Source organism: Numida meleagris, chromosome 10 (genome assembly GCF_002078875.1).
Source record: "Numida meleagris isolate 19003 breed g44 Domestic line chromosome 10, NumMel1.0, whole genome shotgun sequence".
Lineage (NCBI taxonomy): Eukaryota > Metazoa > Chordata > Aves > Galliformes > Numididae > Numida > Numida meleagris.
The window spans coordinates 3,223,907-3,242,797 of NC_034418.1; the positions used below are offsets into that span (position 1 = coordinate 3,223,907).

The 18,891-nt window shown below is 39.8% G+C and overlaps 1 long non-coding RNA gene across 1 annotated transcript in view; it reads left to right on the forward strand.

Moving 5' to 3' along the window:
• The window catches only part of LOC110404302, a 162,838-nt gene that overhangs the window by 82,083 nt on the left and 61,864 nt on the right, over nucleotides 1–18,891 (forward strand). The window contains exon 3 of the long non-coding RNA XR_002442149.1: nucleotides 9,276–9,414. This is a non-coding gene — a long non-coding RNA (uncharacterized LOC110404302). The remainder of the gene's footprint in view (nucleotides 1–9,275; nucleotides 9,415–18,891) is intronic.

An 18,891-nucleotide genomic window follows, 5' to 3' on the forward strand; every position in this document is an offset into this window, starting at 1 on the left:
TAATTTAAGGCCATTGACTTATAAACCATGTTAGGGACTTTATGGAACCTGGTAGCAATTGTCACTCTATCAAAAAGAAGCATTTTCTGTGGGTTGCTGGATTTGTAGGTATCTTGCATCCTTCTCTTACCTAGCAGGTCTTAGACAAAACTGTGAGACAAGAGCAAGTAGCTGACCATTGGGTGACCTGAAACTAACCTCAGAAAATAAGGGAAAAAATCTGATGTGGTAATCTTGAAAATTGAAATTTTGCAATTTTTAATTTTTTTTTTTAAATACAATTGATTCTGGGCTGATTATTATCACAGACTGTACTTCTGCCTGGAGACCCCAGAGGTACTGCAGACACTAGCTGGGCTTCTCAGCATCTGAGAAGAAAACAAATGTGTGGAATGGAATGTTTCTCAACAAAATATAATGTCTCAAGTGATGGGTTTTTTTACTGTTTAAAAATTGTATCTTCTGTCAAGGATTAATGTAATCAACCTTAATGCTAAGGTCAGACTTTAGTCAAAGCAGCTGATTCTAAACCCATGTGTTCTGAATTGCAATTATCGCTCAGTTCCTCTATGGAGTTTATTTGGGTTACCTTTAATTAGCTAGGAGTATCAGCACTAGGCTGGTTATGTGGGCAACAGAAGTGCCTCTTAAGCGTGATTAATGTTATTTCCCCACTGCTACAAGCCTTAGTGTAGACTCCTCTGCCTTCAGCTCATTGGATCTTTAGGAGCCAGCTTTGCTTTCTGGGATTAGGTCTCTGTTGAGGGAAAACTGTAATAAATTACCTGAGGATTTTGAGAAGCATAAATTTAATGTGGGTTTCTTAATGGCACTAAGTGCATAAATTCTCGAAGTGAAATGGACATTGCTAAGTGAGAGAATTTCTGACCGTATTTTCAGTTTTTCAGTATGCCTGCAAGGGAAGACGTATTCATGCATGAAGGTAACTTCACCTAAACCACTGCCAGTAAATGTATATCTACCTTGCAGAGCTGAAACAAATCTTTTGGTGTTGGCTCTGTTTGAAAAACAGAGTTTTGAGAGTACTTCTGGCGGTGTCTTGGAAACTTTCCTGGAAGTTGTGTTACCACTACCCTTGCTATTTACAGTGCAGGAGTAGTAATCTGCTAAACTTGGGGTGCAGATTTCTATGTAAGGATAGAACTTTGCTTGGTTTAACTGACTGAAGAGTATTTTGTGTGTGGGTTTTATAGCAGATGCAAAATGCATTAGGAGCACTAGAACGTGATGCACAGCTCATCAACCATTTAAAGTGATTTTCCCTTAAATTAGAAATTATGAAAGTAGGTTGATGGAGAGGGAGAAAGTTTGGCAAATGGAGTTGTCCAAGTAATGAAAGCTGGTAGTCGCAAACTAAGCTTTCTGAGCCTGAGGAAATTTATTTATTTGGCTCCTTCAAGGCAGTAAGTGGTCCGGCCTTATAGCAATGGAATCAATCAATAGATGGGTTTTGTTGTTGTTTTTATTTTATTTATTTGTTAGGCGCTACATGATCATTCAGGACTGAATGGGAACTATGGGAACTATATGCATGTGGTCACATGTTTCTTACACCTAACAAATTTGGTACACTCCAGCACAGAGGAATTACAGATACCTTAATGTGAAATTCAGTAACTGCTGGTGATTACTTTTCTCACTGTCTTGTTATTTATAGCTTTGTTGTGTGGACGTTTGATTTCAGTTAACAAAACACGTACATTCCATACCATATGCCAGTGTTCTTGCATACTAGAAATAGGTTGTGGTGCAATTCCTTGAACACAGTGGTCATGCTCTGAAGCACAAATCTACTCTGCACTCTGCCTTTTGGGGTGGGAGGCGTAAGGCTGTATTTCATTGGGAAAGAATGACTCGTTGTGAACTGCTTCAAGCACTGTGCGACAAATGGCTAGCTCAGTAAGTTGCGGCATGCTTGCCAAAACTGGAATGCAGATTAACGCACCTCTGCAAAGCTGGGAAAATGTTAAAAGTTTCTATTATCAGGAGCAACAAAAGGAGGCGTGAAGGAAATTAAATGGCACTTTTCCTTGACTGTTCACACATGAAGGAGACAGAGGAATTGAGCTGTCTTAGAATACTTGTATATTTTCAGTAATTGGCCAGTACAACCACAACTCTTTTCTCTGAAATACAGGTCAGTGTCTGACAGTTCAGGGTCCCATAACAGACACCTGAAACCTTGGCTCTGTTTAACATCAGTCCAAACTGTGTGATTTAGGCCTGTCCTTAGGCTTCTGGAGTTTGTCATTTTAGTCTTTCAGACAGCTCAAGTTGGATGTGGCTTTTTGTGTTGTAAAGCTATCACAGGATAGAGGCATTAGGTTTATCTCCAAGATTATTTTACACACTTCTCTTCCTTGACTTTAAACATGGACCATCCTTAAATATTTTATTACAATGCAGAGGAAAAGATTTGGTGTAACAGTTACAATGAAAGTAAAAATTCAAGGGGCTCTGTACTTGAGTGTTGCCTTGTTACTTGAAGCAGTTGTGATAACTTCTCTGCTTCTATTTAAAAAACAAAAATAATAATTTAAAAAAAAAAAAAACAGCCAAAGTGTAAAAGCAAATATGAGGTCATTTTAAACTTAAGGTACTTTTTGGTGCAAGCTGGGAACCTCAAAACAGGTTGCTGTTAGGCAAGAAAAAAAAAACTCAGCAGATATGCCTACTGCTGGAACCAGTGCTTTCAAATTCCAGGCTTAAAGACATTAGATAGCCACAGAGTTGTTTCAGTAAATATTTATGATCCAGAGTTGTTTGCTGTTTGGGTCTTTTCCTGAGACCTTCAAAGAGCCTTTGTGTGTGTTTATTTCATCTTTAAAAGCAAAGAGCCTTAGTGCATATTTGTTCTCAGTTTAAAAGCAAAAGAAAAACAAAAAAGAAACATTTGAAATGTTGAAATGCAGCAGTTTCTCCCTTGCTCTTGTCATGATGGTTGCTTTCTGCTTCACAAGCCTCTCAATAAGAATTGCAGGCAGATGGGAGAGGAAGAAGCAGAGCTGATGCTTTGCCATTTGACTTGGAGTTCTCTTGCTAGCATAGCACAGCAAAACTATGGCTTGTCAGGTCTGAACAGTGTTATTTAACACATCATAAACACTCTGAAATGCCCTTTCCAAGGTCAGATACCTGCAGTAAACTCTGCAGTGATATTTCACAAACATTCTGACAGAATAAGCATGGAAAACAAAGGCTGATTTTGAGAGTGCTTGGTAGCCCCAGTTCATCACCGCTCCCAGTGACAGTGATGTGCTCCTGCATTGGGGCTGCATTAACTCAGTATGAGCATGGCTTTCAGACTGCCAGCTGGCTACAGCTGATGGCAGTGTCCATGAATCTTACATTAAGTCCTGGTTTGGATGTTGCATTTGAAGTGGTGGTTGATCATTTCTGCAACCAGTGGGTGGCTGTAATGTTGGGGCTCACTGAGATAGAGATACTCCTGTGTTTATGGCCGGGATGCCAGCAGGATGGAGCATTCCCAGCCCCAGAGTGACAGGGCAACTCTTCCCTGTGGGTGGCCGGTTCTTCCTTGGCCACTCTTTAGACTTCACCAATAAGCACATGCAAAAAGCGAACAGCTTGACCAGACCAGCAGAGTTCTAGGAGAACTTTTGATGTCAAGTATGAATGTGATCCAACATTGTGTTTTGGTGTAAAAGTGTATAAACATTTGCCTGTCCCCAAAATGTCAGTGAGATTTCAGCTCTTAACAGAATTAGGGATTGTAGGGTGAATTTCACGTTCTTTAGATCACCTCTATGTGAGATACCTGACCTCACAGATACCAGCAAAAGCTTTTTTTCCTCTGTGCTTGCTGTGGTAGTCAGTAACTCCATATGGCTCTGCTAGTGTGGGGCAGAGCTAGTGACCTCAAAAGCCCAAAGAGCACTGCAGTGCTCATGTGTTTGGGCAGATGTGTCGTGAGACATTTTGCTTTGTCATGGGTTGGCACTGGCTGGCACTTGTCACCCCTAAAAGACCTGGTGGAGCTCTCATTACATTGCTGTGTACTGTGGCAAAGAGTCTGAGAGCTGCTTGTGAACATGGGGAGAATGTTAGGATTGGTCTTACCTTCCTCTTTGTTAGGTTCATGCTTAGCCTTAATTAACTGAGCTATGTTGAAAGCTTCATTACAATTTGACAAATCTGCTTTATCCTGAATGAAATAAAGGAAGAAGGATTTGGCCTCCTATCAGTTCTCAAGTATGTTGTGTCCAGACATTATGAAGACGAGGGGAGAAAACTCTTCTCTAAAGTGCTTACTAAGTTGCTCTTGCTGAGGAGTATTGTCTAATTAAATCCCGCCACAAAGGAGCAGAGCAATTGGTCAGGGCATCCTGAATTTTTTTTTACTGAAATTTTTGGCATTCTGAGGATTCTCAACTGAAATGACATCATGTAACACTGTGATGTGCTGTGGCTAAAAGATGAGGGGGATGGAACTGGGGATGATGCTTTTGCCTTTTTATAGATGAAAGAAATCAAGGTCATCTAAATCAATCCAGGGAATTTATTATAACAAAGAGATACATCAAAGCATGGCATAACTTTGTCTTCCCAACATTTGTAAAACTCGATATTAAAGTCATTCAACTTAAGGAATAAAATTGGATGCGTGCACATGTCAAGTGCTGTAATTCCTCAGACAGCATCGTGAAATTGAGCTTTTTTAGCATTTGATCAAAGGTTAATTGCCCATGTTTCACTTTTTTTTTTAATGATTCCATTTCCTTCTTTGCATGTTCTCTAGGAGTTCCACAAACCTCAGAATATACAGTCTCAAACTGATAACTTTGGTCAGCCGTTAGAGAGGAGTTTTAAAAGCATGAAATACCTACTGCTCTAGTTTTATTATATGACCTTCAGAAGAGAATATTTGGGAATCTTTAAGGTGTATTTTTGGGATTGTTTCTGCTGCTTCTCATTTGGATAAATTACATTTTCTTTTGAGAGTTCTTGTTGAAATAAATTGGAATTTGGCTCTTAAATGGAGTTTGGGGAACAAAAGACATAAGATCCTTATGCGGAACGTGCTGAAATAGGTAGAAATCAAAATAACCTGGGAAGGAGGAAGTCGTTTGGCCTCAATGCTGCTCTCACTGGCCTGTTGGGAATTTTCTATCCAGAAATTCATCCTGACAGGGTGTTTCCATCTGTATGCGCATAGAAAATGTGCTCCATAGCAGGCTTGTAAAGGGATTTGGTGGCACAGGAGACCTAGGTGGGTGTCCTGTTTGCTTCAGAATTCACACTCTGTGCTCTGCTGAATTGTAGGACTGAAATTTCTTCCTGAACTTAATTCCCCATTGGAAGTGGTATTTTTATACTTGACAGTAGTGCTTTTGGCTTTCTGGCAATATAAAAGTACTAGTTCTATGAATCTGAAGGAAATAATAAACCCTAGAGTTACTGGTCCTGTGTCCTAATTCTTCAGGCGTGACACTCTTGAGCTCCCAGTTTCTTCTGTTCAGATGCCATCTGACTTGCATTTTCATAGTAGGCTCCCCTCACCTCCCCCCCAACCCCTTTTTTTTTAGCTTAAATCAATTTATTTTTTCTTACTTTTTTTTCTTGTCAAGGAAATTCTAACCTCTTTCTCTCTGATGCTGTCAAGAAGAATGATGCAGACACTGTAGTAGACAGGATGGAACCCACCTTGCATGAGACTCTAAATTGTCTTTATGTAGTATGCCACAATGGATGTGATAGCATTGTTGAAAAAAAAAAAAGGCTAGTAACTTGGGATTTTGTTAAGATAAATTTTCAAGGAATAAAACCAGTTGGATTTGTCATTAAGTCACATCAGAGGAATCATGGCATCCTCTGATGGGGTGGATGCAGACACAAAGTGTATGAAATGTATCTCTTTTTTGTCTACATTCTCCCTCTCAAGTGTGATAAGTAGTGAATAAATGATTTTACCCATGGGTATGGTACAGAAGTATTCGCCCACTTACCAAACCCCACTGTCACTGCTCTGAAACTAAGAATCATTTGGCAGTAGTTTGTCAGGAGGTCAGACATCACATGAAGGCTTTTCTTCCAGTATTTATATCTCTAAATCAATTTGATTCTTCCTTGATTTCCTTCCAAAAGTTAAGGACTTAGTAATTCTCATGTTCAGCTGAAGTAGATATCAGATTTTCTCTGGCGATAGCATTTGGGATTTTTCATTGAAATGTGCCATTATCTTCTATCTCCTGCTAGTATTTCCCAAGACAGTCCTGATATTCTTTCTCACAGAGTTAGCCACAACCAGGATGAGAAATTAAAGAGTGCAGTTGTTGAAACAATTTCAAGTTGCCGATAAGGTCTGGCTCAACTTTGGATGAAAATTTTTGACTATTCATTTCTGCTTGTTCTCTTTTTGTTGAGATTATAGGAAATAGCTTCAAAAACTGCTTCCTTTGAAGCAATAAATATACCTGAATAGAGACTGTGGTGTTACCTAGAGGTTTCACAGAAAGATCACAACTACCGGTGTATGTGTGATAGAAACATGGGTAGGGGTCCTAAAGTATCTGTCTTCTTTATTAATCTTTTAAAAATTATTAACATAAATGCAGATGTTGGTTATACTGTTCAGGCACAGTTTGAGTCTCATACTATAGATGAGAAAAGAAAGTCATCTGCTTCTTTGATGATCACAAAACCAGAAGCATCAGAAGTAGCAGAAGCTGCAAAGTATTGTACTTAGAGGTGACCTGCAGGAGTGTTTGTTAAATATGTAGGTAGCTCAGTGACCAGCAGGTCAGTGTCATCTGGACATCCCTGATGCACGTGTAGCAAAGTCTGTCTGGTCAATTGAGTGTATAGCGTCTGGTACAAGATTCTTCTAAATTTAGGAAAAATAAGAAACTTGGGCACAGTAGACCGATTAATCTAATGATTAGTCTACTAATCTATTGATTAGTAGAGCTGTGTGGGAAACGATTCTGCACCAGAGGGCAGTGGGCATGACCCTGAGCTGCCAGAGTTCAAGAAGCGTTTGGACAGTGCTCTCAGAAATACAGTTTGATTGTTGAGCAGTCCTGTGTGAAGCCAGGAGATGGACTCAGTTCTTGTGAGAACCTTCCAACTTGGGATATTCAACAGCTCTACGATGTCACGTTGCAATCATCTTACTTAGGGTCTGAAAGCACGCTGTGGTTAGCTGTTAGCACACTGTTTTGGGTTGCAGGATAGAATAAGACATTAAAAAAAAAGAGAGACACTGCATGGGTATGTAATTACAGAAGCAAAGGGAATAAAGGAGGAGAATTGGTGCTGCCCAGGAAACCTTTGCTAAATGCTGTGTTCATAAAGATGATACAAGTGTTTAGTTCCAAATCCTGCTATTTGTTACTAAGATTTCAGAGCTGGACAGACCTTACTGAGCTTGGGTCTTTCCTAGCATTACAATTTCCACCATGTTTAACAATTGTCTTGTTTGTGGCCTTTGGCCAAGAAACTGATGTGTCTTTAAATGTGTGCAGCAATGTTTTTGCCAGCCCTAAGTGTCTTCTACTGTTGTAAAGATTTCTGCAAGGCAAGCCCAATCTCTGTAGGGCTGCACAATACTGTTGTTTTAGTGTCTGTGGTAATATCTGCACGTGATGAAGCTGAAGCAACGCCCCATGTGTCCATGTTAGTCCTGGCAAGCAGCCACCCTTAGCTCGCTTCAGTCCCAGAGTTCGTTGTTTGCTAATGTGAGAGCACTCGCCTCCACTCAACTCTAGCACCCGTAGCTGAAATAGAAAAAGTGGGGTATGTTATGATGCCCTTGCTGTTAAACAAGACAGTCTGTGATTCCCATATATGTGGAGAAGAAACATGAATTTCCTGGCTCTGTGTGAAATGTTTCTTCAACTAGCAGCAGTGGGCCAGACTCAGTGCAAGGAGCCCACTGTTGTGAGGTGGGATGCACCAAAAATGCACGGAAACAAACATTTATGGGTGATCCCATACTGCGAGTTTGTTAAGAGATCTTCTCCAGAAGTAATCTGTGGGAGGGAAAAAAAAAATTAAACTTCTGTTTCTGGATGTTTTTTCAGGTGAAGGGACCTTCACTGTTCCTTACATTCAACCTTATGTACAGACCTTCGAGGCCTCAGAAATCAGTGACTCTGCCCAAGCTGCCTCTGCCCTTGGGCCCTCTGTTACTCCTGGAACAGGAGAAGAGGCAGCTGTGTGGTGTCCCCAGCTCCTTGCCTGTGATTGCTCATTGTTTCTCATTTGTTACCAGACTGTGCTTATTTAAACGGGCACTGTCAGAAAGTGGGAAGTTGAAGTATTTTTGAGTTTGATGAAAGGCATGTAGGTAGGCAGCATGTTGTAGAAATGTATCTGAAATCTAAACATAGTTATATATGTACATATATGCTCCTAACTGTAAGTACTACTAGGAAGAATAGATTCTCTAAGTTAGATACTGAGCAGTCATTCAGATATCCTTAAGGAATTTAGTCTGCTCCGAAGTTTGATCACATCTCTTGTCTCCACAGTGGGTGAATCTGGGACAAATTGCTCAGAAGCACAAAACATTGTGGTGGAGTAGATATTGCCAACCCAGAACATTCACAAATGGTGACATGGCCATCTAAAATTACAGGGTTTTGAAAGTAATAAAGGTTTATGTCTTGTAACTTGTTTCCAGGTTTAAGCATTCGCAATGCATTTTTCATGCTTTTTGCAAATATTAACATTTAATTGCCTTGAAAACAACACCAGCTGGAAAAAAAAAGAGCCTCATGTACTTTAGAAAAAGTATTGTGACAACATTTTAATAGTGACAATCAAATTTTACATTGGCAATTAAATGAGCAGGCTTCCTTCAAATGACAAGCCAAATAAACTAAGCCATGAAATATTTGAATTAATTTTCAGTTCCAATTAACTATTCATCTTCAGGGTTGATTATTCATTTGCTCAGCCCGGATTTGTTGGTGCTGGTCAGTTTTACTCACTGGCCTCCAGTCTAATTTTGGAATTCACTGAGGTTGAACAGCGCAACACATTGTTAAAATTCCTAGCATTCCAGATTATTAAAATGCAAATAACTTCTTGAAATCCAATTTGTGCTTCTCCATATGCTTTGTAGTTGTACTGTTTTGCTGATTGAGCTTTTTAAAATGAAATTGATTTAGTAAACATTAACGACCATTTGGAGCGTATTTACAGTAGGTATAAAATATTTCCATAGATAAAATTACCATGTGTGCTTTGCATATTTTTTAGATCTAAAAGCTTTGTGTTTTTCTTTCTAGGGAACAGGATTCTCTGGATAAGGCCTGAAAACACATAGCATATTCTCAAGTAACATACAAGTTTTGTTGTATACCTGCATTTTGATCGGCACTGGCACGTCAGTGATACGCTGTTGAGAAAAAAATATGCTCTACCAAGGTAAGGCACCTCACTCAGAAAATAACTCACTTTAGAGGGACCTGAGGGCATCATAATTCACTTTAGAAAAATTGTCACTGCAATTTCAGTGGTTTCCTTTTCAGCCCCATGTTTTTATAACGGTGTCATGTCAAAATTTGCAGTATTGAGAAGCAGCAATAACTGAACACTTCCCAGTTCTGTGTTTAGATCTTAGACAATGTGGTGGTTCCCTCTATAAAAATAAAGCAAGTTAGGTAACAATGCTGGTTGCTAGCTTCTCAGTTGTGCTTGTACCAGAGTTTTACTTAAGTGTATTTTACAGTGTTCTCCATTTTACTCAAGTTGAAATTCCAACGCTACTTGCTGATTCTGAAAAAAAATTTTCAGGAGAAAAACACTTTTTTCTTCCTTTTTTTTTTTTTTTATTTCTCTCCTTCCTTAAGAAATAAGACCCAGCCTACTTAATATTTCCAGCCCACTGGGCAACTACTGTTTATATTACTAAACCACAGGGAGCTGGTCACTCCCACTTCTGTAGGACTGGCAGGTAATCTGTCTGCTCCACCATTTTACTAATCAACTGCTTGTTTATGTAGCAAGAAGTCAAATGTCAACCAGACTTTGAAATTGCTTTCCCCATGTTTTAGCTTTTGACTGTGACAGCCCTTGGGTAGGGCAAAGCACTGCTCCTCTACTGTAGTAAGACTGGGTCTGTTAGGTGACAGTGATTAGAAAGGTTTGGTTTTTGCTTTCCTGAAAATTATTTTAAATAAACTGTTATATACTACCCACAGCCTCGTTCTACACTTGCAACAAAACAGTATGGACCCAGACTGACTCTCCAAATATACAAAACCTTGAATTATAACTGGCGTTTGTCTTATGGCAGAAAAATTATATTAGATATGCAGTACATATTTACTAGGTACTAAAGCAACTTTTTTCTAGGCCTGGTATAACCCTCTATTTATAAATTGTGTTAATTTGAAAGGACAGCTTGGTTTGAGTGCCCTCTAGTGACAAACAGTGTTTTGGTTGAAGCACCTTGAAATCAGCCACAAAGCTTGGTTGCTCTCTGAGAATGACTTAGGTCTCTTTTGCCCTAGTGTATCGCAGCACAGATACGTCAGGATGAGCTAATGTTTACTGTGTATTCTTCTAGTGAATTTTGAGAATGTAAGGAAATAACCTGAAAAGACGCAGCTAAAGGAATTTGTACCATTAGATCCAATCCAAAGCAAAATTTTGCAACTAGGGGTGCCAAGGCTTCACTTCCCATGTGCAGGTTCTGACTCAGTGGAGGAGTTTGCAAGTGAAAGTTGCATCTGTCACTTTCTCAGCTGGTGTGGTTTAGAAAGATACTGCTTTGATTTGCATAAGAAGTTTGATGTCAGACTGGGGTAGGTACTGCGGTGTGGCACTGTGCTTAGTGGAGAATGGCTCCCAGCCTGCCGTAAAGCCACGTGCTGCTGCGGGGAATCATGCCCCTGGTTAGCATAAAACCAGAGCATGTTTTTAATAGGTCATAGTTGCAAGGTCAGCTCTGAGAGCGGATATTGTTACTGCATCAGCTTAAGAGAGCTGTGGCTTCAGGACAATCTAGTGAAGGTATTTTGTCAAGAAATGACACCAGTGAATTGAATGGATCATAGAGGGAGAGCTGCATTTCTCACTGTGGACAGTGGTGCCAGAACAGGCCTCCAGTTATCCCCTCTGAAGTTTGTACTGCCTTTTAAAAAACTTCTGAGAGATGGGGCTTTAGGGTGGTTGCTCATGTGGGTCCCATGCTTCTAACTAATGCATGCTCAGATAAAGAAAACATTCTGAACAGTAAAATAAAATGTATTCTCACTTTTCATTAAAAAGATGCCAAAAGAGCCTTGTTTTCTCACATACTAGTTGTTAGCACAATAAAAACTGATGGTGGCTGGGATGCTTTACAAAGCAAAGACACATCCAGATATATTATTGTATATGGTGGATGACTTTCAGTTCGAGGAGGCAGAGAGAGAAACACTGAGCAGCTTGAACTATGTGCCAGTAACAGAGTTATAGACATTTCTCTCATTTCTGGTGTTCTGCCTTGAGCCACACTTGGATGTTGTCATATATGACAGGTGCAGGCAGTGTACGTGCCAGGCTTCAGCTATGGAAACATTCTGTGATGTACTGCTCATCCTGGTAATGCAGTGCTTACTTTAAGAACTACTGGCATGTTTGCTGTTAGAGAACTGTCTTTTAATACTGAAAGCTCAGACCCCAAGTGCTCACTATGTGGGATCCTCAATACAGGCAAAAGAAGCCTTTGTAGTGTCCACACTGAAGGAATATTAGAACTTCACTTATTCTGACTGCAGGATTTTGAAAACAACTCAGCAATTACAGTATGGAGATGCATAATTATGCAATATTTATTATGTTTATCTGCTAAAATGAGTACAACAGGCTTTTCCATGCTATGAACACTAAGCAGTGGAGTTTCACGCCCTTATTTTTATTTCATTGCACCATCTAGTGGCCAAATACACCCACATACTGGAACTGCCTATCACCCCTTCTAACTTAGGTATCGCCTCGTTTGCCAGGAACCTGAGGAAATTCAAAATACAAATTCATAAATTGTTTTCCACAAAATGCTGATTGTGGGAACAGTGAGTTCTGAGACACCAAACGCCAGCGTCCTGCAGTACGGGAAACAGATTCTCCCTTCGAATGGGACTTTGTATGAGACAATGGTAGAAGAACATTTTAATTATATCTGCCTGTTTATGATGATAGGTGGGCTTCCTGATGCAACGTGGTGATTCGCTGTTGTTGATATGCAGACAGATAAGAATGAAGTTAGTGCAATCACATATGTCACTTAGGTTAGTGAACATGTTGAAATACAGTTAACAAGTTTGACCTGTATTAGCATGTAAAAGTAGAGATTCTGGGGGAAGCATGGGCTTTTTTTTTCTTCCCTAAACAAAGGTTAGGCTTCATTTACATTTGACAACTATCTATAACCATTGTTCCTTTCCATGATTTGCTATAATTTAAAGTAGTGTCTTTCTTCTAGGGATCATCACATGCTTTTCAAATGAAGCAGTTACTATACTTTCTGTAATTCTGCTGCCCTCTCTTAACTGTCATGTCTGCGTCTTTCCTAGAAAAGTAGCATTGAACATTCAATGTATCTTTTAGTCAAAAAAAAAAACCAACCGCAACAAACAGAAGTAATTGATTTAGTATTTGAGTAAATTTCTGTCTTGAATTCAGTGTGAAAGAAGCTCAAGCAAGTGCTCTGCATGTTACTAAAATAACAAACTATGTAAAGTATTTATGCTACCACAATGTAGAGTATCTTAGAGCCAGTCTGGGTAACAAGTCAATGGTTATGGTTGAAACTTGATCATATAAAGGGTTTTATTCCTCTTCAGGAAAAGCAAAGACCAAAGTGAAGCCAGTGTTCTAGTTCTTGTCTTACACATGCTGTGCACTATTGTTTTCTGCACTTTCCTTTGAAGGATATAGTTAAGGAAATGTGTGTATATCACAAATTTATCCAGAGAAAAGAAAAAGTTTCATCAAATTAATATTGCTTACATCTTTGCCAAATTGTGTATCAGACATGAACTGGTGGTGTTTACACAAAGAAAATCAATCAAGCTCATTCTGTGTTCATAAAATCTTTTAATCAGAAGCAGGTACACTCTAGCATACCTGGCCTCATGCAGAAACAGAGACCAGTATACTCTGAGAAGATGGCCTTTGTTTGACAACACGTATCTCACATGGTGCAGTGGTACAGAGAACTCTGGCTTAGCAAAGTTTTTTTTTTTTTTTCTTTTTAGTAAAGCATTCTGGGAACAGAAGGAATCTCAGATGTTATAATGCAATGTGCTTCACCCCAGTAGTTTCTGAGGAAAAAATGGAATTAGAATATATGTATAGAATCATAGAATAGAATCACAGAATCACCAAGGTTGGACAATACCTCCAAGATCATCTAGTCCAACCGTCCACCTACCACCAATATTTCCCTGTCTTTTCTAGGTTTACAATAACTTTTGAGTTGGAAATTCAGATTAGTAAGGAAGTATCGAAATGAAATATTTAATGTAGAAAATGTTCAGTTTATCTGACCTACATTTTTTGTTGTTCATTGTTTTATGAAGATCTTTGTCTTCCTTTTCACAGGCTCCGCAGGGATGGGGGCTGATTGTTGCTGTTGTTCTGGTTTTATATGGGTTTGTGGGAAGGGGGAATTGGGTGGATCCGACCAAAGCTACTGCTGCATATGTTGTCTCAGTAGCAGACTCTCCTTGCCATCCTGAGGCTGTAAGAGTCTGGAGGTGTCCTCAGGCTGGCTCTGCAGTGGGCTGTTGAGAACTAAACCTCTTGTTTCTTCAAGTTTTGCCTTGATAGCAGTGGTTTTGTTACAAACACAAATGACTCTTTCTGAAATGTTGCCGAGGCACCCTCTCTATTTTTATTTTCTGTAGTGGCTGTTGAGCAGTTACGTGGTAGTAGCATTGAGGAGGGTATTTGGTGATCAAGCTGTGTGTTTGGCTCTTCATTTTTGCTGTGGCTCCAAGTTTGCTGAATCTGGTCAACTGGTGTTCAGAGCACCGTGTGCAGTGTGCTCTCTGGTGAACAAAGAAGTTGTGGTACCTGTTTTGCACACTTTGTTGTCTAAGAGAAAACATTACATTTTACATGAGCTACATGACTGTTCCTGCTTTGCGTGACTCTGGGCTGAGCTCTTCTCTCAAAGGCTCAGCTTTGGGTGTCTAGATTCATTTCAGCGTGAAATGTCAGGATGTCGAGCCCATATTGAATGCATTGGAACCGAAGGAAAAACATTTCTGCAAACCCTTACGTTGCAGAAGCAGCTTCACACACGGTTCTACTCCAGAGCTTAGAAGCTTCACATGTGGTGCCTCACAGGCAGCCCTTGTTGTGTGTGGGTGGACGCAGCTATGGGACGGGAGGTGCCGAGGAGTGTGTGGTGCTGTACTAGGGGCTGTTTTTTTAGCTTCTGCCCTGTAAAATCCGTGCCTGGGTGAAATTCTCTCCTCTCTTTTTTGCCGTGTCTGAAATCAGTTGAAATGGATAATTGCATTATCCATACCGCAGTGCCCACTCTAAGGGATTTCTGATCAGGTTACGCAGTTTCTCAGTCTGCCTCCTGGACTGCTGTGGAGAAGTGATCTGAGGAGCTTGCAGCTGCTCTGTCACTGCTGGGCAACCTCTTGTGCAGGGGCTCGGTTATCCCAGCAAGATGCTGTAAATGTGCTGGTGTTGTGCTGAGGCTCGTGCTCAAAGATTTCACTGTCAGCCACTGGTCTCCGAGTGCTGTACTGGTACAAGTGTCCTGTTGTGCTGAGGGCTTTTATGATGTGTTCAAAGCCTCTCTTGCTTAGAAAGTATTCTTAGGCACAAAAGCTGTAAGTACATGGCTAAAATTAGTGATTATAAAGGGCAGCACAAGTAAGAATTGCCAGAGCTGGTTGATACCTCTTTGATCAAGTCAAACTTCTAAAAAATTTTAAATCTCCTCCAGTATTCTGAAGTGTGTAAGTAGTTTTGCAGGGACTTGCACTTCTGTTTGTGCTCTATTTTGCCCCGTTCTCTTCTTGATCATGCTTTTTCCTTTTCTTTCTTCTATTTTTCTGGGGAGGGGGTGATAACGGGTTGGGAGGGGAGTAGATGAATTTCACTGCAGATCCTCCCCAGGGTTTTTTTCTTGGCAACATTGAATTAATCAGGCTTCTCCTATGAAATGGTGCCTAATACTGCCCTTTGGGGCTCTGGCGTAGGGTTTTGTCTACAATCCTGGGAGAAACAAGAAGCTTTAAGTTTCGCCATTGCCCGGACATGTGCATGGCAAGCAGCCTATCTGGAGGATATGAAATGAGATTAGCTCAAGCAGCCGAGTCTTGCTTTAATGGAAGCGCTACAAGTTGGGATGAAGATGGGGAACCAGATGTATACCACCTTGAGAAGGCATTTGTTTTAACACTAGTCCATAAATACATGCGTAGTAGTTTATATACGTGTGTATATATACACATACATATTAAAAAATGCTCAAGTGTATTTGACATTGTAGAAGATATGTCAATCTGTTGAAAGAAAATAGACAAGAGAGAGAAGCTGTGAGAGTGAAAAATGGCTGGCTGAAGCAGATAAGTAGTGACTGGGAAAGTCTTATCAGCAATCCTCTAGGCAAAGCAGCCGAACACCCCTAGGGCCAAGAGGAGTCTGCTCTACCCATCAAACTAACCCAAGAAAATTGTGCAGTGAAGCCAATGTTCAGTTTTGCCAGATCTCAGCCTCCTCCCCAGCTGTGTACTGTAAAGTAATGCAACTGAACCCGGCAGCTTGGGCAAAGCAATTTGTGCAGAGAAAGGAGGGGAGATGCTGGCTTACAGTAAGAACTGCTCATCCACAAAAAGCCCTCAGGCCCTTATAAATCCACCTGGCTCCACGTGCGGGCTTATACCAAGCTAGCATTCATCTCTGCTGCAGCTGGTAGCCTGCACTACAGAAGAATGAGTGCTTCAATAGTTGAAACTACCGAGGGTTTATTGGGAAAGCCTCGGCTGCACTTCACACTCTGGTGCGGGCTGTCCATGTAATACAGTCTCTGAAGGAGAGCAGGCTTGAGTCCATCCTCAAAACTACTGGGAGGGCTGCATTTGTTTGCTGAGATCTGAAGAGTTCAAGTCAAATTCTGGGATCTAAATAGCATGATGATACTTTGGGTTCAGAATAGGAAAATTCACAATAAAAGTTCTTGTTATGTGAGGTTTTCAGTTTTGCTTCTTTGCTTGAAATCATTGCTGATAGTTATAATCATTACTGTGTTTTGCTGTGGCTTTTCGGGGGTATTAGCATCAAGAGCTTTGCAGAATATTCATTTCTGTTTTGGTCTGATCTTACAGACTTTTTGTCAGTGCTAGATAAAAATGAACTACTTATACCTACTGAGACCTTCATTTAAAACTTGGCCTGAGTGCTTCAGGAAGGTTACTTCTGAAATGAGCTATTCAAAAGGCTAAGAGCAGGGACTTGGAGTTAGGCGTGAAAGCAGGCAAGATCCTGGAGAGTCCATCAAATGCAGCATGGTCCTATCAGCTGGCCTTGAGCAGGAACTATCCCAAAGGATAGAATTAGCAGAAGGTTAACATCACTAACAAGTGAATGTTCATTGATTCGTAGAGGCAATATGTGTTGATAAAATATCCAGATGTGCATACTTAATGCCAAAAATAAGCATTTTCACAATGAGGTAATTTTGTTCCAAAGTTATTAATTTGGAACCCAAAAATGGTTTTTCGTGAGAGTTTCCAAGTCAGGTTTCAACTTAGGAATGGCCCACATAACAGCGTTGCACCCATACCTGCCTGTTAGAAACAGAAATGACCAGCAACTACTAAGTAGAAATCTCCCAAATGACTTTATTTTGCTTTTTGTAGAAGATCAACTCTATTTTAAGAATGAATATGCCTTTAAACTTTTAAAATCTTTCAACATGAAGGAGACCTGGTGGAAGCACTGTCCTTCTCATTTCCTTTTTTCATTTTTTTTTCTTCTAATAGTTACACAGCAGTGTTGAAGGCTCTTAGCACCAGCCAGCCATCTTCTTTCTGAATTACCACATCTGGAAAAAGTTCAGGCAAACATTGTTGTGAAATGGAGTTACTGGGACCTCTGTCCCGTACCTTCCTCACACTTGTAAGGCTGAGGTGGGAATTTTGGAAAATAAGCTTATAGTGGTTGAGCTCATAGCTATCCCTTGTACTGCTTATGTGCTTCCCCCCACATAAAATGCTCCACAGCATTTTAGCTGAATATCTGGAGCCTTAAATGGACTGTTACCTGAAATAAGGACCACAGGAAGAGTGTGTATTAAGTAAAGCAGTGATCAAGAGGTGCTGTTCAGTATTTTAACTTGCACTTGAATAGTCTTAGAATTTTTTGATGTCTACTAAGAGCCCTGTATCCTATTAAATATATCTAAAAGGCAAGGAGGCTGGCAGAATATAAGGGAGCTTAATATAGAACATACTGCATCTCTTTGTTGACTCTGCTCCAGTATGCCTCACTCGTTTGTTTTCTTGATAGGAGACACTGAATTATCACTCCAAACAGACTTCTTCAGATGTCACTGAATCAAAATTAGAAGCTATATCTTGCTGTTTTATATCTAGTGGAAGTCATTTCTTATGGTCAAAAACGCCGAGTATTTCAAGTGCTCAAAACAAAGCCTGAAAAACTATGTAACTGTATAAATCTATCCATTTCTTTTGCCTCACTCTTACTATCCGTTCCCCTTATTTTTGAGGTGCATCTGCTATTGCAACAATCCACACTTCTGTTTAGAGAAGCATCTTAATATCTTCAGAGGCACTAGTTATGAGATGTTAGCCAAGTTACACTGTAGTCTTGTCAAAATTCCTGTTAGGACACCAGTATGTCATCAGTGTAACAGCAACCAATTTGCTTCATTAAAGCTATTTTTGAGAAAATAAACTGATTTAATAGGCAGCAAGTTTCCTTCTCCATTCTTACTGTCACTGCACCTTTTTAAATGTAAAATGTGGCTTCACTGTAGAAACCCATTAAAGAGAGATAATATTTCATTCAGGTAAGTATTGCCTTTCTGCTTAAAGGGAAAACACCATTGTGAGCTTAGTAAAGAATTTAATTTGATGTATATCTGCAGGAAGTAAGCCTTACATCAAAAAGTAAGTACCAGCAGCTGGGTTCAATATGGGATTTGACACTGTTTTCTATAAGCTCTTTACCAAATGTGTGCAGTTTCTGAAATAGCCACATGCCCACCTTATTATGATCCTTTCCTGGAAAGAGAAATACCTTTAATCTTAAATATGACATTCACATGCTTATTTTTTAAAGAATTGATTTAATATGAAGGATTTTATTTCCTGTTTTTTATTAAGATCCAGGTTCCTTGTCAAAGTACTGCCGTAAGTAACAAGCTATTGCACATCCTGTTCTTCATTAAAACAGGCAGGATATCAAAGTAAAAAACATAAGAAACATAAATGTAGAGGAATTTTAGGATTGAACTGTAATCTATACCATGCAAGTGACTTAATAAGGATCTCAAATGATAAAGGAATTCAAGTCTGGGCAACATAACCAGAGCAACTTACCCCCCTCATTTATGATCTAAACTAGTATTTTTTTCCTGCACTATTAAAAACATCATGTTCTTGAATTAATATTTATGTTAATTTATAGAGAAGCTTTGAAGAGTTACACAACCATCAGTTCCTGCTAGCACTGTTACTGTCCATACATCTTTGTTTTTCTGGAAGCTAGTCTTTTTCAGTCACATCGACGCTCTTTCTTCCATAGATGAGTGAACACAAATATTTTCATGAATACATGGAATTAATTTTGGCCGTTCTAATATTTAGTCATTTCCAGTAAACATTTGTTTAATTTGTTGTTGCAGTTTTCCATGTGAAGTAAACC